At 36.4% G+C, this 25,120-nt stretch overlaps 1 pseudogene; it reads left to right on the top strand.

The window, feature by feature from the left end:
• The first annotated feature begins 376 nt into the window (after window positions 1–376).
• LOC113043533 (tight junction protein ZO-1-like) overlaps window positions 377–25,120 on the top strand; it is a 124,591-nt pseudogene continuing 99,847 nt past the window's right edge.

Here is a 25,120-nt window from a genome sequence, read left to right as displayed (position 1 = left end):
CGGTATATACTGTATAAATCCAGTAAATGTGAAAAAAGTTATAATTATGCTTACTATATAATGCATATGTTTAGGCTTACAAAAAAAATAAAATGTCTATAAGAATGAAGTTTAGTGTTTTTTTTTTATTATTATTATTATTATTTTTTTACAGATTTGATGTGCAGTAAAAATGTATTTATTTATTCATTAATTAAAAAAAATTTATTCCAACCTCATATTTCAAATACATACTCTATGTATTCCAATCTAGCAATAGACAGACCAATCTAACCGTAGTCTGCTTAACACAAAGCTAATCCTATTACCATCTGTAAGCGCCAAGCACGTATTTTGTCTCCAGATTGTCCTGCTGTCCCGGGACGCTTCGGGTGTCACAACAAATACGGGCAGAACATACAAGCATGACCACGTATTGGTTGTAAAAAATATGCATATTCCTCTCTTCAATGGAACTGTTCAAGACGTCTTAGTGGAAATCCTCAATGTGAAGATGTTTGGAAGTGGCACCAAGAAGTGGTTTATCAAGAAGAATAAAAGACAGAGGACTAAAGGAAGAAAGCCTGTCAACAGGAAGAGAAAGAAATGGGTTGCTAAGGTCCTGAAGCAGCACAGGGAGATGATCCTGAAGGAACTGGATGTCAGTAAGGTGCTGCCGTACCTGGTGTACGACAAAGTGTTTTCTCTCGGGGAATACAAAGAGATACTGGGTCAAGAGTCCAGAGAGAAACGAGCCGAGCTCTTCCTGGATCAGCTGTCACTGAAGAGCCCGTGTGCGTTCACCTCCTTCTGCTCCGTGCTGGAGGAAGTGTGTCCTCACCTGCTCACCTGCTTCCTGTTGGACTGTGAAGGTAAATCAGCCTTAAACTAGTAAGCGGTCTATTTAAATCCAAGGTGGGCAAACCTCATGAAAACATGTCCCATTTAAATGAATAAAAAGGCTACATGAGGAAAATGTAATATTTTTAGGCATTTCTTGCATTTTTTATATATATATGTATCTTTCATATTTCACATATGAAAATATCTATTTTTGTTGTTGTTTTCCATTACAGTAATGAGAGTGAGATTTCTTTTGCAATACAGTCAGGACAAATTGGAGAAGAAGGTTAACTGGATAATCATGTTATTTTGCAAAAATCTTATTCCATACATTTTATTTTATACCTTTCATGATTTTTTCCCCCCGCATTAAAGTAATGAGAGACTGTTGACAGAACAGAAATGTGCTTAACACAGATGAGAAAATGTCAAAAAATTAAAATCCTTCTAAATATAGTCTAGATTTATTATCATTGAAAGAAATTATATATACAGTGTGTAAATTTCTATATCTATATCTATATATATATCTATATATATCTATATATATATATATATAGATATATATATACACACACACACACAAGATACACTCACTGACCACTTTATTACGTACACAATTGTACTCAATTGCTTGGTAACACAAATTGCTATTCAGCCAATCACATGGCAGCAACTCAATGTATTTAGGCATCTAGATGTGGTGAAGATGACTTGCTGAAGTTCAAACCGAGCATCAGAATGGGGAAGAAAGGGAATTTAAGTGACTTTGAATATGGAAATGTTGTTGGTGCCAGACGGATGGTCTGAGTATTTCAAAAACTGCTGATCTACTAGGATTTTCACACACAACCATCTCTAGGGTTTACAGAGAACGGTCCGAAAAAGAGAAAATATCCTGTGAGCAGCAGTTGTGTGGAGGAAAATGCCTTGTTGATGTCAGAGGTCCGAGGAGAATGGGCAGACTGGTTAGAGATGATAGAAAGGCAACAGTAACTTAAATAACCACTCGTTACAACCAAGGTCTGCAGAATACCATCTTTTAACACACAACACACCAAACCCTGAAGCAGATGAGCTACAGCAGCAGAAGACCACACCGTGTGCCGCTCATGTCTGATAAGAACAGGAAACAGAGGATACAATTCACACAGCATCACCAAAATTGGACAATAGAAGACTGGAAAAATGTTGCCTGGTCTGATGAGTCTCAATTTCTGCTGAAACATTCAGATGGTAGGGTCAGAATTTGGCGTGCAGAACATGAAAGCATGGATCCATCCTGCCTTGTCTCAACGGTTCAGGCTGGTGGTGGTGGTGTAATGGTGTGAGAGATATTATCTTGGAACACTTTGGGCCCCTTAGTGCCAATTGAGCATTGTTTAAACACCACTGCTTACCTGAAGTATTGTTTCTGAGCCTTTCCATCCATTTATGACCACCATGTACCCATCTTCTAATGGCTACTTCCAGCAGGATAATAATGATAGTGTCACAAAGCTCAAATCATCTCAGACTGGTTTCTTGAACATGACGATGAGTTCACTTTACTCATTTGCCTCCAAAGACACTAGATCTCAATCCAACAGAACAGCTTTGGGATGTGGTGGAACGAGAGATTCACATCAATGAATGTGCAGCCGACAAATCTGTAGTATCTATTTCTTATTGGTTTCTTCCGATTTTTGGATGAAATGTGACCTAAAAATGACCTGTGACATTCTCCCAGGAATTTGAGTGAGGATAAACTGTTTTTTTTTTTTTATTTTTTTTTTATAAAACTAGGAACATAAATGAGGTTGGTGTAAGATCCTGCATAAACGCAAAGCCTCATACCCTCACAAACACCTGTGCAAATCGCTGAGGTTTGTTATCTTAATCTAATCTTAAAGAGTAGGTAAAGCTCCAGCTGACCAGCATGAAAGCACAGACACTATCCAGATCCGTATGGCCCACAAACTCAGTCTAAGCCAGCGTGTCCCACTAAGAGCTGGCAGGAAATAGCCAGTTAAATCCGCCCCTCTGAGGAGATTAGGCTGGGTGACATGCAGTGACGGACATAACCCAGCATATGGCCTCAAACTAAACTGTCTAGGTTAAACTTGTCGGCTGATTTAGCTTAATCTTGCAGCTTGATGTAGACAGATTAATGAGAGGATGATAAACAGGCCAAATTATCAGGATGGCTGAGCTATTACTCAAGCTATAGGGGGCTAATGATGTAGTCATGCAATTAATCAACCGTCTTCCCCCTTATAGAAGACCTTGGAAGAGCATTCGTAGAAATGTAACCCAGTCTTGTGTTGGGGACGCTTCGTGATTTTAGATCAACAGTAGCAGTTTGATTCCGCACCTGAAGAGGGCGCTCGATATGTGCGGTATAAACACCAGTGAACTTACACAGCTTTTATTTTGTAAAAAAAAACAAAAAACAAACAAAAAAAAAAAAAAACAGCACTGCACTGAAATATAATTTTATAAAGGAAAAATGGAAAACCAATAACAACTCAGTAAGAAAAATATAATCATAAGCCTCAATAAACTTGTTATTCTTGTTGTTGAATATTAACAGTGAGCAAAATCTCAGCAAGAAAGATATCAAATCTAGGTAACAACTTGAGAAATGTGTTTCTGTGAATAAAAAACCTACAATGCAACACAAAAAAATTAACAATAGAATTAATAGCATGGTCACTGATAGATTAGTTTTATCTAGGCTAAGCTTAAGATAAGATAAGCTTTTTAAAAAAAATAAAAAAATAAAAAAACATTTTCAGAGGGCCAGATGAATCATCATTACAGTACATTACTATTCAGATACAGGAGTCAAAGTAAACTTTTCAAAGGTGTCTGAAAGATTTTGTCTCCTAAAAGTAGCAGTTTCTCTGATGATTCTCCCTCACAGATGGCTCAGCTGGAGGAAACAAGAAGCAAGGACAAACTAAACCAGCGCACGGCCAAGAGAACGAGCTGTCCAAGGGACAAGACACGGTTTGCTCTCTACCTATGTACACAGACCCACTTTTTGACACGAGGTAAGGTTTCTCATCGCTTGCGCTATAATTGCTGCAATCCCTCCCTCCCCAGCTCCCTCTGTTGCTTTGCATAATGAATGAGAGCCTGAAAGGGCCTAGTACTCTAGTTCTATATAGAGCACGATGTCAGGTTTTAAACTGTTGGTTTAATGTAAGTCACTGTTCTCTTATGCATTTTGCTTTAAGTTGCTGTCACAATTACTTTTTAGGGGGATTTCATTTCATGAAATCTCATACTAGCTAATAGCACTGTCAAAAAAAAAAAAAATCAGACGAGTGCTTGTGGTGTTCGGCCAATCACAATGCACTGGGTCAGTTGGCCAATCAGAGCAGACTGCGCTTGTCAGAAGGAGGGACTTTGTAATACTTTTCAAAAAGCTGTTTTGTGAGCTGTGAGCTTGCTACACTATTGACAATTGCCGGCAAAATGCCACATATTTAGCTAATGTGACCAAATTTACTGGCCACAGTTTGTCAAGAGTAGGTGTTGGAAACAACGAGAGCAGGCAAAGTGGGAGTTTTTGCCTGGCATTAACAGATTTGGATAGATAGGCAGAGGTGCTGAGGATGCTGCTGTTTGTCTCTCTTGATGTGTGAATCCCGTCTCATCAGTCTTCTGTATTTCGAGAGTCTCTGGAGACGTTGACCTTTTCTGTTTGGGATGCTTATCAGGCCTGAAGGAATGTCCGCATTTCTGTGCCCTTTCACTGGCATTTCTGTATTTGTTTGACTGCAGATATCGTACATTAAAGGCTTGCGGTAATTAGTATAATGCAATGTGTATCTGCTGCTGAAAGCACCACGGAAATATAAGTCTTATTTTACACAAGCTGTGAATGTGAGCTTGCAGTCTGAAGTAAAGACGTTTAAGATGGTTTTAAAAACGTACTTATTTGTACGAAAAACAACACGACCAATACAAACAGTGTAATGTGAATCGAGTTGGTTATTTTCAGTGTATATATATATATAAAATACAGCGTGTTCATTATTTGATTAAATGAGGACTGTGTTTTGTTTTCCTTGCACTGTGGAGAGTTGCCACATACATCAGAATTTTTGCTTTGACTGTGAATACTTGCTGACATCACCGTTACAAGTTTGCTTATCTCATCTCCCTTATGTAAACCAGCTTCACCTGTCTGTGTAATGGGAAGACAGTGCATCTGTTTGTTACTTGTATACTGCCGTAATTGGACAGTGCATCAAAGCCGGGTCTCAACCTCTTCTTTTAAACATGAAGAAATGTGACAAGTGCCAGTACATCATTTAAGGCTAGCGGAAGTGTGCTGGAGTCTAGATGTAGTATGCATGAGAAAGAGAGAGAGTAAAGCTGTCAGAGGCTCTGGCAGTCGTGCTGTGTGAAGCTGCTTCATGTGTGGTATCAGGAGCCTATAGCTGAAAGTCAGTGTGTGTGAACAGAGCCTGCAAGCAACGGGACACTAGAGAGAGAGGTGTGTGTGTGTGTGTGTGTGTGTGTGAGGTGTTTGTTCATGCTGTGATGGAAGACCAGGTAAAAACAGCAGATGAGGCCTTCACCTAGCAAGTTTGGTGTGCACAGTTATAATATGAGTTTATTGAATTAGTATAAAAATGTTATGAAATGTGATTTTAAGTTACTGATAAACCTTATCATACACTGATGAGACATATCCAAAAAAAATGATATTTAATTGGTGTACGTGTTATTTTTATTTACTTTTTATTACATATTATGTTCTATTATAATATATGTTTTATTACTATGTTATAGGATTTTTATTATTGTTGCATATTCCAAAATATATATTTAAATTATATATTTCATGCTATATAACAAATATGATTATAATATACAATTGGAATTGGTCAAATACAAATATTTGTAATCATACACACACACACACACGTACTGTATATAATGATGTTGAATTAAAATCTATTTTTATTTTTATTATTATGCTATTTGTATTGTACAATAATTTTGACCTATGATTGTAATTTGTAAAATAAGATAATTTGTAATTATATAATACTTATATAATTATATGTTCAATATGTTAATGAACTGTATATAATATTTAAACATTAAATTAATATTACATATGTAAATTATATTTAAAATTAGCTGTGTTTTAATAAAAATTAAAATATTTTATGAAGTCTGTTTATGAGATAAACATTCATTTTGTTGAAAAATATTAATATATTTCAAATTAATATTCTGTGTATATTTCATTTTGTTTAAAAAAATATAATAAATTATATTTTATTTTTTATTTATTTTATTCATTTATTCTAGATAAATTTTGCACTTTCACTGTAGAATATTTTTGAATTGTAAAATGTAATAATATACAAATATATAAAACATTTAATAATATGTATGATAAATGTATATATATATATATATATATATATATATATATATATATATATATATATATATATATATATATATATATATATATATATATGTTCATTTTATAGAAATAAATGTAAATATATTTAAAATAAAATATATTAAATTACAGCTATGATTGATTGATTGATTTTGGACTGTGATATGAAAATTAATGAATATTTTTTAACTTGTACTATATCAAAATATCATTAGAATATGTAAATATCACGCAATATTGAATATATTTTAATTGTGACATAATTATAAAAAAAGAATATACTTTTTTATGAATTAAATTTGAGTTCACTTCCTCTCATTTCAACCTCCCAGTTAACTAATGAACTGAAAGGGACCCGATTCTTCCAGATATGGAGTCCTGGTTTGCGCACAGATAGTTATTGCCCTGAAAAATCAGGCTAGATCCAATCTGGGCTTGAAAAAGAGGACGTGGGCTTGCAGTGGGGGAGGACAGACATCGCAACGATGAATCTCTGTGAGGTGAAGGCACACTCAGGCGTATTGTTCACTAAAGTAGGCCTCCTGTATGTCTGACTGACAGCAAAGTCATCACAGAGAAGACAGCGCCGCTGGTTTGACCCAGAGCTGGAGCACACATCAAACACACAGTCACTGACGTGGCATTATGACAAAATCAGTTCAGGTCACACAAGTTACAGACAGACACACAAAGGAGCCGGACAGTTTGAAAAGCACAGACATGGTCACAGCACACAGCAGAGAGGCATGATCACGGACACCATGACGGGAGCGCAGCGTTACCAACACTATATGTAAGTACAACATTTACCACACTCTAGATGTTTCAGGTTCAAGGAGGAGGTCAAGGAGTGTTTGAAGCGTGTAGCAGAACAATATTGAATATGCATGAGGGGTGCACGTACGGACTGCGAGAACATCTAATTCCTTATGATATTTGATATTTACATTTATACATATTTATAAGTTATATAACCTATGCAATCTCGTACGTACTGTGAGGGAGTCTCCCAGCTGATTTTTTTCCTCTAGATGGATATAGACACAACGTCTGATGCATAAGCGCCTGGGGATTGTCATGTTTTACGAAAACAGGTGTTTTTTTCGAATAAAGAGTAAACACAGCTTTTAGCTACACAATATGTGTTTAGAAATGTTGGAGAATGAGGCTAACAGGGCAGTTTGTTTGTTTGAGTAGCCGTGGAAGTAGGACACATCCCGCCTCCAGCTCGGCTTCATGACATTTGAATACAAATGTAACTAGTGTGTGTGTATTGTCGACTCGTTTGCCTGTAGTAAGTGTGTGTGTGGCTCATGGTGTGTGCTTATAACCAAGTGTAAAAACTAAATTTGAGTTCGACAGCACAGTTTTTAATTTAAGAGTAAAAAAAACGTAAAGGTGAATAACGATGCTTAGATTTGTGAATGGAATCTATTCATTTGAAAATATATAAAAAATCTTTCTGTGATGAGCATGTTGTTTATTTCTGAATTAAAATTCATTTTGTATTCAGTGGGAGGAATCAAAGCCATGGGTTGGATCAACATTTATTTCAAATCAGATCATTTGGTGAAATTTAATGCCGTTCGACTCCTCAGAAACAGATAATTATTAATGAATTACTATAAAAATAGATTTTAAAGCTCTTTAGAAAATAATGATTAAGAATGAAATTAAGACGAAATTTTTCTGAAAATGTTCTCACGCTTGAGTCAAACGAGATGTAAATGAGTTTGTTTTGCCATCAGTTTTTGAGAAACTCAGCATTTCATAATTTGTTCATCTATGGATCCTCTGCAGTGAATGGGTGCCATCAGACTGAGAGACCAAACAGCTGATAAAAACACCACAATAATCCACAAATAATCCACACCACTCCAGTATATCAGTTAATGTCGTGAAGAGAAAAGGTGCATTTATAAAAACAACAACAACAACAACTTGAAACCATTGCCTTGAGTCCCCTATATCCATAATATTGCTTTGTCCAGTGAATCAGGAGAAAATATGCATGGATCAAGCATTATTTACAAGGAAAAACAGCCCAAAACAGATCAAAATAAATATGTTGATGGATTTTGATGTGAGAAGACACCATGGGATGGACTTTTTCACTGGAGGAGGCCATATTATGGATTATAGAGCCATATTTTGGCCAGAAATAAGAGTTTAGAGTTAAATTGTCTGCTTAATAATGGCTTTGTTTCATACAAACATGCATCTGTTGACTTCACAAGACATAAACTGATGGACTGGAGTGGTGTGGATTATTGTGATGTATTTATCAGATGTTTGGACTCTCATTCTGACGGCACCCATTCACTGCAGAGGATCCATTGGTGAGCAAGTGATGCAATGCTACATTCCATAAATCAAATCTACACTGTCGTATGTACATATATACATTCCATTCATGTCTATGGAGGTTTATGAAGCCTCAGGTTCCATTGTTCAAAATGCTAAAAGTTTTAAAAAAACAATACAAAACCACCAAGAATATGAGTACTTGGGCATCTTTCAAACTAGTCTTTTTTTCATTGCACACACTCTTATTTGTCATTGGCACACAAATCAGTCTCACACACACACACACACAAACTCTTGCTGAATAGAAACCCCATTGATTGATCACCAGCTCAGGTGTGGTGTTGTACGAGAGGATATGGTATTTATCTGTTGGGCTCTCACTTTGTCTGTGTCCGTCTAATAGTTTTCAGTTTCTTGCTGACTTTGAGCATTCGTGCTGTTCTAAATCATAGACCAAAGCCGGTCTCCACTGGACCGAGCGACCATAAAAGACCGGGTCTGGCCGAGCTTTTCCTTGTCCATCAACAGTAACTACTATAATGATTTCCAATTATAGAGTTCTGTAGTGAAGCTAATGCATTCAATTGGGTATGCAGTTAGATTAGGTTTTTGCTAGCGTTGTGTTTTTGTAACGCCGCGTGTGGGTTGAAAGTTAACAAACGTATAACTTCATATTCACTCGCTGTGAGGCAACTGCAGTGCGCAATAGAGATACAGTACACAACGTCACCAAAGAAGTAGATGAAGACGTGCAGATGCTTTGATTCAAGCAGTCTGACATTTTATGCTACATTTCACTTCAGGCCACTTTCTGAGGCGTTAAAAGCACTGCAAACAAAATAAAGTGATATATCTTTATTGAAAGAGAAGGATTTTGCTCGTTTAGCAGGCTAATGGGCGAAGGACTAACATCTTACAAACGCTCACATTCACTTTGCAGATATACTCTGATAAAAACGGTCTGCTTTCAGTTGTGATTTCATGCTACGTTTCACTCCACAAGGCTCTTTTTGAAGTGTTACATCTGCTTTAAGTGAAATAAAATGAAACCGAAGTGAAATATACTTGTTGAAAGAAAAGATTTTGCTTGTTTTGTAGGTAATGGCTGAAGTTGTACATTTCTAAGATCTGCAGATGCTTTGATCAAAACTGTCTGCATTCGGATGACATGAAATATTTCACTTCAAGCCTCTTTTTAAGGTATTATTGAAACCACCATTAGCAAGATAAATTAAAATATCCTTGTTGAAAGGGGAAAATGTAGCTTATTAAGTAGGCTAATGGTTAAATTAGCCGTCTCACCTCTTACGGAAATGGCTATGTACATGTTCATAATGTCTATATGATGATTTTGAATATGGTATGTAACAACATAATATCAAAATACATTTTAACTTTTTAGGATGGATAAACATGCACATGACATATACCTGTATGTCAAAAATATGTTACACATGTATAAACATGCATATCTGTAGGGTGGAGATATATATATATATATATGTGTGTGTGTGTGTGTGTGTGTGTTTTATCTTTTTTATCATTTAAGTTTTAATTTTAATTTAAGTTTGTTTTAGTGATTTTATTTAGTGAGTTTTTTTATTTATATTTAGGTTTAATTTATTCTTATTTTTTTGTGTTAATTATTTTAACTTAAACTTGTTTTAGAGAATTATTTTCTTTTCTTTTTGTCATGGCAATATTTTTTACTTTTAAAAAAGCTTTTTAAAAGAATAATTCGCCCAAAAATGAAAATTGTGTTATTATTTTGTCATTCTCACTTTGTTCCAAATGTGAAAAAAAAAAAAAAAAAAAAAATATATATATATATATATATATATATATATATATATATATATATATATATATATATAGTATGAAGAGTGTTTTATGGAAAAAATGACTATGCAAGTCCACTGATACCAGCAAGTGTTTGGTTGAACTGAACTCTCCATTAAAGTTTCATATATTTATATTTTACATTATTTCAGCTTCATTTCAGTTAACGAAAGTTATTTGTGCATATTTGTTTTGCACATGCTTTGATCAATATGGTCTGCGATGAATTTCAAAGGGACATTTCATGCTGTGTCACTTCAGTCCTCTTTATTTGCAGTGTTAAAACTATGAGATATTTCTAATACTAAATTTAGCTGCAGTATATCAAAGTATGTTTGTTGACAGATTTAGCTTTATTAGCAGGTTACTAAGTAGTAAATATCTCTTGCATGCTTTGCCAATCCTTTGATTAAAACAGTCAGAACATTTTCACTTCAAGTCTCTTTCTGAGATTTTAAAGAGGTATTTTTGGTCAGAAAGCACATTTTGCTTGTTTCATCGAGAAACAAGTTTTACAACATAATCAAACATGTAACCATTTTGCAGACTCTCACACGTATTTTGCTGAAGCTGTGCTCAAATCGCTAAGCTTCTGGTTACAGATGTAATGCTACTTTTTGCTTCAGGCCCTTTTCCATTGCACGAAACGCAAGATAAGCTGTATAAATATTAGTTGAATGTGTCAGATTTTGCTTGTTTAGCAGGCTAACCGTCGAATATCTTAATTGGTGGTTCTTAATTTTTACTTGCAGAACTGCTCCTTTATCCCAGCCGTGGAGAATTCAGCTCATTATTGGTTAAAAATAACCGGGGCTGAAATCCTAGTCTGTCAGGTTAGCGAAGAAAAGAGGAGGAGAGTGAGGAAGATTAAAGCTACGCTCGGCGGATGACTCACCTCACGGCACACTGGGAAAAAGCACTGCGACAGCACTGAAGTGTGACACCGAGTGTGTGTTTAAAGAGAAAAAAGAGTGTATGTGTTAGTTTACGCATGCACAAGCGGATGAAGTGTTGTTGTTTGAATATGTTGCTGCGTTTGCACTATTTGAGTTGAATGTGTGTGTGTGTGTGTGTGTGTCGGGACGGGCGATATGTTGGAACCTCCCTCTCTTGTGTCTCTAAGTGTGTCCTCTCTCCTGGTGCAGTGAGCTCATGTGTGAAGGACCGCCTTTTTTTTACTTTCTCCTCTTTGTTCGCTTGCGAAAAGTCATAAATCACACCGCCCCAGCTGGAGAGGGTTCTTGCGGCTCGGGTCCAACTCTCCTTCCTTGGGGAACGAGCTTTGAATCTTATAACCCATTCCTGGACCCACATGTTTCTGTTTGTGGAAAACCAAAGAAGGAGGGCACTCCTAACTTGTCCTATTTCATGGACGCGCTCTCCACATCACGCTGGTGTAGCTGCTGCCATACTGGGCTTGGGGAAGAAAGGTCCTTGACCAACTTAGATTGGTGGGCGTCCTGAAATAGATTGGTGAATGTTTGAATTTGTGTCCTATATAGAGGGAATGAGATGCTGTCCCGTACAAACGAGTGTTGGGAGAGGCCTATCTTATGTGTTGAATATTCATGATGCAGTTTGCTGGCCATTTGCAATGAAGCGGCATTGTAAATATTGCTAGATGTTTGTTAAAGGCTGTCTATAATTCTTCTAATTCTTTGAGAAGTGAGATGTCAACACTACAGACATCCACCGTATTTTTCTTTATGCAAAACTATGCTGAATGTGCGAGACTTTAGATTCATTAGCTACAGTGGGTTAATAACTACAAGAATTACAAAGGGCATTAAATGGTATTTGTGCTACAAAGCAGTGTGTTTATGATTCTGATAATGAACTCAAATATGAATACCAGTCTGCAGTATCAAGCATCATAATGACTGTTTTTATCCAGCTAAAATAACTGGAAGCAAATTTCACCGTAAGTTATGGCCACATTCACGCATTAAAAAAAAAAAAAAAAATACAGAGGAACCAAATCAATGGAATCCATTTGAGATCTTTTTAATCCGGTGAATGATGAAAACATCGAAAGCCATCCAGAATCCATGCGACTTTAAAGAGCTTGAACCAAACTGTGATTCGGGCATAATAAACAGAACATTATTATGCTTGGTATAGATGCTACTGTAGCCTAGAAATTGGTATAGTTAGCATAATTGGTTTGAACAGATCTATATTGGATTAGTTTTGCAATCCTTCTTGTCTCATGAATCATAAATATGAGAGAGTTGGTGCAATATACTGTAAATAGTATGTTCGATTCTTTATGGTAAATAATTTTGACTCTGAAGGCCTTATCATACACTCAGGCGCCACACAAGTGTTTTTTGCTAGTTTCAGACATCGCAGTTATCATTCTTACATCGAGCATCATGTTGTTAGCAAGTAGCAAATGCATTTGGTGCAATTTGTACGCTCATGGGCGTGCTGGTCGGAAAATGACGTGTGTTCAGGCTAATTGTTGGCGCGTTGTTATTTTGAGGCAACTGAAAAGGATTGCGCCATTGAAGCAACTAAAACCTGGTCTAAAGTCAATAGCACTGTATTGCTTTTTATTTTTTTATTTTTTAAAGAGCACGTTAGTAATATGCGCCTATAGGCGGGTGCACAGTGCATTTACACTCTGTTTATTCACACACAGGGACTCGCAGCAGCACACAAACATACCAAATTAATACAAATGAAAGAATTACAATGTAAAAGATTATTATTGTGTACGCTTTAACCTTGCACACAAGCAGATCATCCGTTTCCTCACACGAGACGTGTTGGTCTTTCTTTGCTCTTGCAAATGTCGCTGCATAAATAGCAAATCCACACTATTGCAAGCACAACTGGATTGTAAAGGTAATGGGAGGTGAGACTCTGATTGGTTTATTGCACATTACATCCAAAACACACTCATTACTCGTTAAGAGAATAGGTACAACCCTTTTGGACCATGCGTCTGGCACACCTAATGGTTTTCTATCGCTAAACTAGCAAAAGTGGATTCGGACACGCCCTAAGCGCACCAGGGCCTGGCGCTTCAGTAAAATAGGGCCCTGGCAGTTTAAACGAATTGATTCAAATGAGTCGACTCAAGTCAAGGGATCAAGTGATTCATCTGTGTTATAATTCAAAATGTTCACCTTTTTTTTGTATGGTATTTTTCAAATAATTAAAATTTTTAGTAAAAAATCTCTCTACATATCCATAAACATGGTTTTTTAAATTGGTGCATGTAATTACCTAAGATTATTTTATTTATTGTAGCTGAACAATTGTGGAAAATGCGTTAATTTGTTTAAAGAGCCACACAGATGGGAAATCAAAAATTACCTGTATTACAGTGTATGATGTATCTGTCCATCAGTGTAAACAATGTGCAAAGTAATTAAACCAAAAAGTACACGATTTATAAAGTTATTGGCTTCTAAAGTAAGGAGTCGACTCTGAATCGCTGAAATGAGTCGTTGTAGATTTCAAATCTTTTGCCCATCTCTATGTACGTCACTAGGAACACTTTGCATAATAATCTCCGCCTACCGTCTTGAGAGAAACAAAACTCTGACCTGCCCCACCCCCCACACAGACGCTCTGGTTGGTGTGATAGCATCATGTCGAGGAGACAGTGTGTTTTTAATTGTAAAGGCAAGTTTGTTTTATTTTCACTGCCAAAGAATGAAGATCAGAAGAACCAATGGCTAAAATTCATTTTCACCACAATACCAGAGCAGTACAACAAATCCCTTTTTCACTGATGACAATGACAATGACAATGACAATGTTTTTTAACCTTGGATGGATTTAAACCTGTTGTACAGGACTTATAAACAGTGATAGGAAGCTTAGAATTTTCATCTTACTGGCTCTTTAAATTCAGACTTCAAAACAATTGCGTATATAGCTATGTAAAGATTTTTGGCAGCTTTAGCCTACAGGTTGTAGTCGTACAGCAGAAAGGGTTAACTAAAGAAGGGCAGGTACACTCTGTCTAGTGTGTGTGTGTGTGTGTGTGTGTGTGTGTGTGTGTGTGTGTGTGTGTGTGTGTGTGTGTGTGTGTGTGTGTGTGTGTGTGTGTGTGTGTAAGAGAGACTCGTGGGATTAACGTGAGATGTATGTGAGTGTGAAACTATGGTTCTGCAGTAAGAACTGTGCCACGCTCTAGATGCATTAGACCGCCAGACTGCAGAAACGGTTTGCATGTCCTTTTATCCAGATTCTGGATACATTTTTGCACAGCATGTCATTCTGTTTTGTAGAATAATAAAAGATAAATTGCAAAAAATGTCCTGTTTACAATGTGATCCAACACATTTGCTGACTGCTCATATACATACTGTATATACACCAGATATTATTTCATATACTGCATATGCCAAATAAGTTTTAAAACAAAGATTTAAAGCTTTCAAGTGAATTCCAGCAGTTCAAATAATTTGTGATGAAAGAAACCTCCATACGCCAGCAAGCTGTCAACAGCTGGGTTATGAATTTCAGTGACTAAAGAGCACAAAGTTGTATAAAAACTCAATTTGCCTTTATCTATTTATTCTTTTTCTCTTTATTCAGCAGTCATTGGTTGAATGCAAGCCCATTTTCTGAATGTCACAGACAAAAAAAAATAGTAATTATCCTTTAATAACTGTAGATGAAGCACTGGTGCACGAGTCAGTGGGTTGACACCGCTAGAGACGTCACCACCATAATTACAATCTACCTCCACATTGAGATTCAGCTCCTGCTCTTTGTGTTCCTTCTAGCCCTTATTCTGCACATTCCCACCACAATCAATGTTGCACATTGAGAAACGTATCAAAAATAAGAGTTTCTCAAGAACCGGGCAATCTAACTCGTGTGTGTAAAGCCGTCTGTATCCTGACAGTCTAAGCATCATTGCAGTCATGTCCAAGAATAGAATCTGGTTAACTCAAAATGAGAATCACTGCAAATTAGCTCTGCACCACCAGCCCAATCTGAGGCTGGCTGAAAAGCTAATTATTCCCCAAACTGAATGTGGGCCAATGGAACGGCCCACACTGAAATCAAATGAAGCAGGCTACATTCTCTCTGCTTAATGGTGAGCTATTTGATGTGGAGTGGGTGTGTATTGCAGTGCCATGTAGTGTTGTTTTTGGCGGCCTGTTTTAATTTGACTTTTAGTAAGCTTTAGTGAAGCTGTCATTTAGTTTTTAGTAGTTTTAGTCATGTTTAGTCAAGTCAAGTTCCAGTCAACTAAAAGTCTCAGCATTTTAATCTTATTTTAGTCAGTCTAGTTTTTGTCTATGAAAACTGATGGCATTTAATCAATGAAAATCAAATTTTAGTCTCTTTTTAGTAATGTAATTCTATTTAACCCAGTCAATATAGTATAGCTACCTAGTAGTATAGATGAAACGAAAACGAAATAACGTTATTACTTTTAGTTTCGTCTCGTTTTGGTCAACGAAAATGAAGAGATATTTTAGCATAGTTTTGTCTTTTATAAACCAAATTTAGAATCATTTTTATTTGTCAGCAATATTGCATTATACATTTAATTATAGTCATCGTCACAGGACTTGCATTTACATTGTGTCTCGTCTTGTTTTCGTCACGTGATAAAAGTTAGTTGATGACGATATTTAGTTATCATTTTTGTTGACGCAACACATTATTAATTCTAATAATTAAATAAATTACAAAATATTTGTTATTTATCACATTTGTCATATTGGCAATCTTTTGTTACATAAATTATGAAATGCAGTGTTTAAAATCTGAATTTGTTTATAGTATGTTTTTATATTTCTATAATTCTAAAATCTGCTCGGATGAGCCATGTTTATAAAACTGCCTTAAAATTAATTGAACTGTATATTAATATGTCTACTACATAGTATTATTTAGTGGAATAATTATTTATGGAGATTAACATTATTAAAAAATCTATTATTTAACTTCATTAATAAAAACTTTTTTTATTTATTAGTTAAACGTGTTGATTATTTTGAATTTGTATTACAATTGTTATATAAAAATTACTTTTTATTATTATTATAATTTTTTTTTTACAATAATGAGTTGTGTTGTTATTATTATTAATAAAAAATCTAACTGCTTTTGAACATCGGTTTTTTTTATGTTGCTGTTGTAATTTAAAAGCCACTGGAGGCCGAGCATTACAGTGAATTCACCACAGTTCCAGGGGTTATGGCCATTCTGCCTCATATTGTGCCAACAACACTGTAAGGCATGGCCTCTTGTGGCTTACTGCTTTATTAAACCCTACAGTGTTTAACCACTATGAGATAGCATTTAATTTCAGTTGTAGTGGGCTGGTCCGTTCGAGCACCTTGGCACAGTTTTGTGAAGGTCATTGTGCTCATGTGCCATATATATATTCATATAGTGCACATATCAAAATAAATTTTGCACAAGAAATGCAATATATGTAAATAATATTGATGTAAGAGCTATTTATCATTTAAAGGTATAGTACACCCATATCAGAAAAAAACATTTACTTTCCCTCATGCTATTTTAAATCCATATTGACTTTCTGTCTTTGTGGGACACAAGAATACAAATGTCCTTGTTGTCCTGGTTGTGTGTAATGAAAATGAATGATGACTGAAGATGTCAAGCCTTAAAAGGACACAAAACAGTATGCTTTGTGAACTATATAAGTCTTCTAAAGCCAACAATTATTCATTTATATTGTTTATCGGGTGTTTGCATTCCAAAAGTAATTATTGATAATGTAACTGAAACATTAGAAAAACGTTCTTAGGAGATATTTTTGTTACCTGGTGAAGTATAGTTTCTTGTTAGTTTGTTGAGAGAAAGAAAACGTCATGTTTGAAGAGTGAATGTGTGAATATGCTCTATGAGGGAACATTCAATTAAATTAGACACCTGGAAATAAAGCATAAAAAACACAGAACAAAAATAGCAAAGTAGTCCGCAGTTGCCATGCTTATTTACAGCAATAATTGATAATAAATCATTAATTCAATCGCATTACTCCATCCCCTGTTTGACACCACTAACAACAATCATACTGTTGAACCAATGTGCTTTGAACAGATGCGCAACAAAGTTACTAGAGTTTCAGGAAACTAGTACATTAAATGCATCATACTAAGCAGCAAATTATGCAGTTTTACACCCCAGATGAATTTTGTGAAGTCAATAAAATGATGCATTAAAAGATTAATTCATGAGTAAAACATTAAATGGAGGATGATGCCATGATTTTCGGTGAACGTCATACAGAAATAGTTATATGGACTACTTTTATGGCAATTTTGTTTTGGTTTTGAAGCCCAAAAGCACAAGTATAGAAGCCTTTTTCCACGTCTTAATAAAAAAATCAAAAGGTAATTGTGACTTTTTATCTTTAGTTTATGTCTCACAATTCTAACTTTATAACTCACATTTATGGCTGGTGATCTGCAGCATTTTTGAAAGTGTCTGTTTTTGGAGTGTCGAATATGCCAGAGTAGTGTAAACAACAGGCGTAACAGTAGAAAAAGTTATGCATTTTTTTTAACGAAAACGCACTAGTGTAAACGTACTAGTTTAACGTCTTACACCGTGTCCTAACTAAACGTGATGCCATGCTGCAAAACCGATAAAGGTATCTTTTCCATATTAATCTGAGTTTTTAGCTGGCTAACTAGCTACGACCGCAATACACAAAATTTATATTTTAGAAACTATTGTAATTTCCGCAGCGTTGCGACTGGAACAACCAAATACAAACTATGTGGCAGTAGATAATCTCAGGTGATTATGTGCTTTTTTCCAAGTTAAACGTGTCTAATATGAGTTTAAATACGTGAACCTGGACCAAAAAAAAGCAGTCATAAGTAGCACAGGTATATTTGTAGCAATAGCCAACAATACATTGTATTATTCTTTTTTTATGCCAAAAATCATTAGGATATTAAGTAAAAATCACGTTCCATGAAGATATTTTGTAAATTTTCTACCGTAAATGTATCAAAACTTAATTTTTTATTCAAAAAATTGCTTGTCGCTGTAATCTTGTAGTAGTAGTGGTAGTAGTTAGGACTCAGTGTTAATCTCGCAATTGTGTTTATATCTCACAGTTTTTATTTGCTTGTTTTTTTTTTTCTCCAGAATTTCCAATTGTGAGACCAAACCAAACCAAAAATTACCTTTAATCTATATATTTTTTTTATTCTGAGGAGGAAACGAGGTTGATTAAATGATGACAGAATTTTATTTTTTGGGTGAACTGTTCCTTTAAGCAGACCCCCCCCCCCCAACCCAAATCCAAACACACACACACACATATACACACCTACACAGACTCCCCTAGCTACCTCATTCACGGACGCGTGGACGCTGCTGCAGCGCGTGCGAGAGAGAGGGCAGAGAGAGAGCGAGCGCGCGTTCTAAGCAAAGTGGCAGCACGAGCGAGTGGTGGAAAAAAGAATGCTTATCTCGTGACCAATTATTAACAATAATAACGAATGGATTGGCGCGCTTTCTGTTCTTAGGTAATACGAGCAGACTCATTGTAGTGATGGGTGGCAGCGGCGTGCTCCCTCGCGCGGACTGTTTTCCCCGTCAGTGCTGCTGCTGCTGCTGGAAATGGCGCTGTGATGTTCAACAAGGAAGACGCAGTTGAAGCTGATGCCAGGCAGTAGGGGGGAGAAGGAGAAGAGAATAAATTGTTATTATTAGTAGTACCTGCGCTTCTGGTGCGGATTTTTGTGTTTCAAATAAGCGGTGAACAGTACCATGGTGAATTACCAAGATTACATTACTGTAATGCAGCTGGCTCTAGGGGTGACTGCCATCAACAGAGAGCGTAGCCTGCCTCCCAGAAAACATATGTGGTGAGTATTTATATATGTGGATGTGTGAGGCTATTCGCACTGCAGCTTGCTGGGAAGAAACACTGTAGTGTCCGTTTGTAAATGTCTTTATTTCAGTCTCATTCAGTCGACAGTGCGAGCAAAGTTTGAGTGTTCATAAAGCTCTACCGTGTGTCACTTCATTCATGATTCACTACAAACCCAAGCATGTCACTTCATTCATGTGTATGTCTGCTATCATGTGCAATTTCAAATGAAATAAAAAGTCAACGCATGGACGTGTGTTTCTTTGCACTGATTTGTGTGTGATTCTGTCATTGTCAGTGTGTGTGTGTGTGTGTGTGTTTGATTTTTGTGCAGGTTTCTCATTCATTTCCATTTATAGTTCTCAGTCCCCCAGCACTACTTCTGTGGTTCTGTAATGACTTCCGGATTACACTTTGAGTTGAATAAACGACACAGATGTTAATCAACTTGTATTGGCCGCTATCTCTGTTTTCGTGTGAGATAAGCGTGAATGTCACCTTTTACGCTCACCTCGGGTCAGACGTTTTTTGTTTTCACAAGGTCAACACGTACTACATGTCTCCTCTCCATAGGTTTTCAATCAGACTTGGACCTTCTTGGTTATTGATTAGAGATTTTCGCTCACCTCTTTCATTAACCTCAACCCATCTTTCAGTGGATGTCATTTCTCCATGTTGGAGCTGGATATGATCACATTTGTTTCTCATAATTACCATATTTTACAGTGTCATTCTCATACTCCTTTTTATTACTTTGCAGGCTCGAAATAAACAGGAAATTATGGCCTTCGGGTCATATTGTGGTGAGGCTCATATAAAACATCTACTTTAGATGGAGAAATGTGGATTTGTTCTTGGGACTGATGGTTTTTTAAGCGAGTTTTCTGGGCTCAGTAGGTCTGTAGGCCAAACTTCACCTCATAATCGGCTGCTACTATGGGGTTAATAGGGCAAAAAGATTCTCCGAGGCTGTTGATATTACATGCTTTGGGATCAAAAGAAACAGTGCAAGATCAAAAAATAGTCTAATGATCAAAAACGTGCAATTAGCATAACAAATGCGAAGCCTTTTGTTGTTGTAATTGCATTGAAAAAAATGAGAAAAACTGTCAGATGTTATCCTTAAAGTGCTTTTATAAGAAAAGTTCTGTTTGCAGATGGTTGGCCTGTAATGATTCAACAGCCGTAGGCATTTTATGCCCCCTGGGGTCGGTAAAGTCTGCTAATTTGAGTGTTGCATGCTGGGTAATTCATTTGTAACTAATTAAGAGCAAGTTGTGAGTACATAGATCTTTCCATCTTGTTTTCATTGTCATTAAAAGGACCTCTGGCTCTCGTAGCAGCCAGTAAGGTTCATTTCGTAAGATTTTCCCCTTAAATGGAGGTCAGCTTATTTTACCTCATGTCAGCAGTAGTGCAATAGTTGACCCTTAAAGGAGAGCTGAAGCCACGGTGTTCTGTACTACAAGGAGCCACGTGTGCTACAACATCAAAGCGGCAAATCAACCAAGCAAGTGAACGTAATTTACAATTGAGATGAGTCCTTAACACGACAAGCTCCAAATGACTAGAAAACTTGCCAAATCCACATAAACCCAAAGTGATGATGAGGCACCTTAAACCCTGCGAGACGTCCTTGCGATGCAATGTTTGGATGGTGCAGCTCAGCTCGTTTGAGTAACGATTAATTATTCATAGATTTTGAAACATGACAACGCTGCTGTTTGCAGGAACGTTCTCCCAGCTGTAGTGGGATTTGTGCTACATGTAAACAAAAGTAGCTTCACAGTAAATTAAAACGGTAACAAGAACATGTCCACGTCACATTTCACCCCAATATCAAAAGAAAAAGTTATCTGGACAATTCTCATTACTGCAATAAAAATCATTTTATAATGACATTTACATTTAGGCATTTAAACAGATTATTTTATCCAAAGCGATTTTCAAAAGGGCCAAGAATTTTCTCAGCACTGTAAAAACATTTTAAGAATTAATTTATCCAAAAATTGTCTCCAAGATGTAAATGAGTTTGTTTCTTCAGGAGGAACAGATTTTGAGAATTGTAGCATTACATCACTCGCTCACCAATGGATCCTCTGCAGTGAATGGGTGCCATCAAAATGAGAGTCCAAGCAGCTGATAAAAACACCACAATAATCCACTCCAGTCCAGCAATGAATGCCTTATGAAGCAAAAATCTGCATGTTTATAAGAAACAATCGAATACAGATGTTTTTATTAGAATTTGTGTGCTCTATTTGTAATCATGCCAATCTGAATCAGGAAAGAAATATGAACAGATCAAGCACCGTTTACAGTCCAAAACAGTTCATAAACAATTATGTTGACGATTTTTATGTGAGAGGAGAACAGGAGACTTATTCACTGAAGGAAGCATTATTATGGATTATGGACTCATGTTTTGGCCAGAAGCAATGGTATAAAGTTAAACATGAAATGATGGATTGGTTTCTTAAATATAAACAGCTTTTCAAATCACAAGATGTTAATTAATGGACTGGAGTGATGATGTATTTATCAGATGTTTGGACTCCCATTTTGATGGCACCCATTCACTGCAGTGGATCCATATATGAGTAAGTGTTGTAATGTTACATTTCTCAAAAATAGTTTTTGAAGAAGAAACAAACCCATTTTGGATGGCATGACGGTGAATAAATTAGCATTTTGGGTGAACTATTCCTTTAATCGTTGTATGTGTGATATTTTTAATTATATAAAATTAGTAATTTAATGAATGGGGCTTTTAGTTTTTCACATTATGGTATTTAGAATGATTGGGATTTTGCTTGCAATTTTGTTAATGAGAATTGGGGAGGTTATCACAGTTCCATGTGAGTTAACTGTTAATGTCTTCATATCCTTGTTAAATAGCCCATACATGTTCTTGACAGTTTGACAATTTATATCACATTTTGCCTACTTCCTATAAAGAAATCGTATTGCTATAAAATACTTTAATGCATTCGATTTTGTTTGTATGTTTTTCCATTAAAGTAATGAAAATTAGATTTTTCCCCCCTTTAAGATAATGCAAACTGAGAAAGAAAATGTGCTTAATTTACTTAAAAATAATGTCACAATGCAATACATCAAAATTGTACTAAAAAAAGGCTTTATGTTCATTGTTCCTTTTGATTTTTGGGGTAAAAATGTTACCTAGATATGTTCTTAGTAGTCATCAATAGATGAAAAAACTATGGATATCATATTTTGCAGACTTTCGCAGTATGAAGGAGCATTCACAGTAATAAAGACTGAGGATGCATAAGAATTTCTCGGCTTTGAGAGTTGCTACGTTTGTTCCTAGGTAAGCCTCCTGGTCTGTGGTTAAATATCTGTCCACTTTCACCCAGAAGACTTCAGGATCAATCCAGGAAAAGAGGTAAAAAGAGAAACAAAGTAGAGATGAGTTCTCATGAGGCAAGTAAAGACTGCAAAAAAGGAGCCTTGTGGACAATAATGGACAGGCAACATGCTTCGTTTTTTGCTGTATGTAATATCAAACAATTGACTCCAATGTGAAACATATCTAGTAACTGGATCAGTTGTCTCTGTGGGACGTGACTATAATAAACCCTGTAATAAACAGTGCATCAGCCACCTTTAGCATTCATTACAAGTGATTTAAAGGGGTCATATGATATTGCTAAAAAGAACATTATTTGGTGTAATGAAATGCGTTTATATTGTTTAAAGTAAAAAAACAACAACATTATTTTATATTGTGATTGGTCAGCTATCCAGTGCTTTGTGATTGGCTGAATGCCTCAAGCGTGTGACGGAAATGTTACGCCCCTTGCCATACTGTGATGTGTGTCCCGCTCAGAATACCAGTGCAACAAGACAAAAACAATAAAACCCATTACAAACGAGACATGTGTTGCGTCCAGTGGGGGCATAATTACGGATTATAATGACTTCTACTGTCTTTTTAAGCATTGTGTTGGATCATGCCACATAAACATAAAACCATGTCTGCATTTGTGATCAGAGAAACGATAAAACAAAAGTGCTCCTCTACACTGCTCAAACCTTGAGTTTGAATCATCAGTGGCATATCCTTTAAATATGTAAATGTAATTACAGACTGTGAGTCAGAACAGCCATCATTGTAGTCTCCTCTCCCAGGATCAGGAAACAGTCCTCCATAAAATGTCTGCACACATCTGAATATTTGTGTTGAACTGTTCTGGAACAGTGTTGTAACTACAACTTAACCACTGATTTCTAGTTGTGTACTCTTTCGGAAAGCCAAACAAAGTATTCTCTATCACATCATGCGTTCCTGTAGCTCAATTGGTAGCGCACTGCGTTAGCAAGCAAGTAAGCGCAAGGTTGGGGGTTCAATTCCCCGGGAACACATGATATGTAAAAATTGATAGCCTGAATGCACCGTAAGTCGCTTTGGATAAAAGCGTCTGCTAAATGCATACATTTAAATTTTAAATTTTAAGATTTTAATTTACATCTCCACATCATAGTGCCGGCAGCAACAGCGGGAATCAAAGTTAAGCCTTTTTTCTTTGCGTGAACTTTTAGGCGGTGTTAATGCACATAGTGATGTAGACATGTGGGGTGTGTAAGAATGAGGTGTTTTAGGGGGCGTGGAGGAGTCTTGACTTTTATAAAGAATATCTCTTTGGATTTGAAACTTTATTCTTTGCAACTTTAGGGATCTTATCTATTCACAAACCACTTGTAACACTCCAAAGAGAAAGGAAGACTTGAAATCACACCTTTTAAAAGAAATGACTTTTCTAAACCCTCAGTTTCGGCCATGATGAGTGGAAAAAGAGAAGTTCTGAGAACGATGACTGTTCCCAGTGCTGGAAACACAGCAGATGGTATTCTTCCCCCGCAGTCGTACAAACTATTCCAGAGCTTAATTTTAACATGGCGTAATAAAACAGGCAGCAGTTGTCCACCCCGAGGCCTATTTACACGTGTTTATTTTAGCATTTACACACTCTTAAACGTGAGCTGGGTGCGTGTTTGACTGACAGAAGCCACAGAATTCAGAAGAATTGTCTAGGTCACGTTTTATGCTAATCTCTGTGCTTCCCCACATAGTTTTTGCCCCTCCTTTCCAGTAGACAAGTAGAGTGCTGATTGAGAATCTCTGTAAGTCCCTCTCTTCCATCATGCCAAATAAATGTCTTTGCCTTCCACTTTCATCCCCATCCAGAGTGATTATTTACTTCATTAGCGGTTGATGGTTGAAAAGCAAAAGCCTGCTAATAGAAAACCCTCTCTAGAAGAAATTTCACATTCAGCCCGGGCTGAATACACAGGACGGCATTTGTTCCTGTTCTCTCTGTAGTGCCCTTAGGCCATTCTGTGCTGGCAGAAGAGAAAATCATATTAACGTTTGTGATAATGGCAGCAAAGATAATGTTGATGGCAGTCATGGATGGTAGTGTAGTGGTCAGCATTGTGTATTTGTGTCTAAACCGTTCTACTGACTTGAGGGCCAATATTAATGTGGATATTGACTTGCTGATCAAGCAGTATCCTTTGCTTCTATATCTAACTGTGCCTGATAGCTTTATGAGGCACATAGGAAGAAGTCAGGAACAAGCGGACTACCCAAGTTGATTATAGATTTTTTTGTAGGCTTTTGTTTGTGGCTGTAACAGCGCTAAGCATCTTGTTTGGACTGCAAAATTAGCTGGACGCTCAGTAGTATATGGCTACGTCTGAAAGCTTAGGCTTTCACAGGCAGCATTTTGCATGAAGGTTACCTCCCAAAACTGATTTCGGACAGACTTCTGAGGCAGCATTGCAGTTTGATGATGTAGATCAAAATAGAGACAGCTTTGGTGATAACTAAGTGAATGCATAATTACTACAACACTAATTTCTAGTCA

This window comes from Carassius auratus, chromosome 25 (assembly GCF_003368295.1).
Source record: "Carassius auratus strain Wakin chromosome 25, ASM336829v1, whole genome shotgun sequence".
Taxonomy (NCBI): domain Eukaryota; kingdom Metazoa; phylum Chordata; class Actinopteri; order Cypriniformes; family Cyprinidae; genus Carassius; species Carassius auratus.
This window is presented reverse-complemented; position numbering and strand designations above follow the sequence as displayed.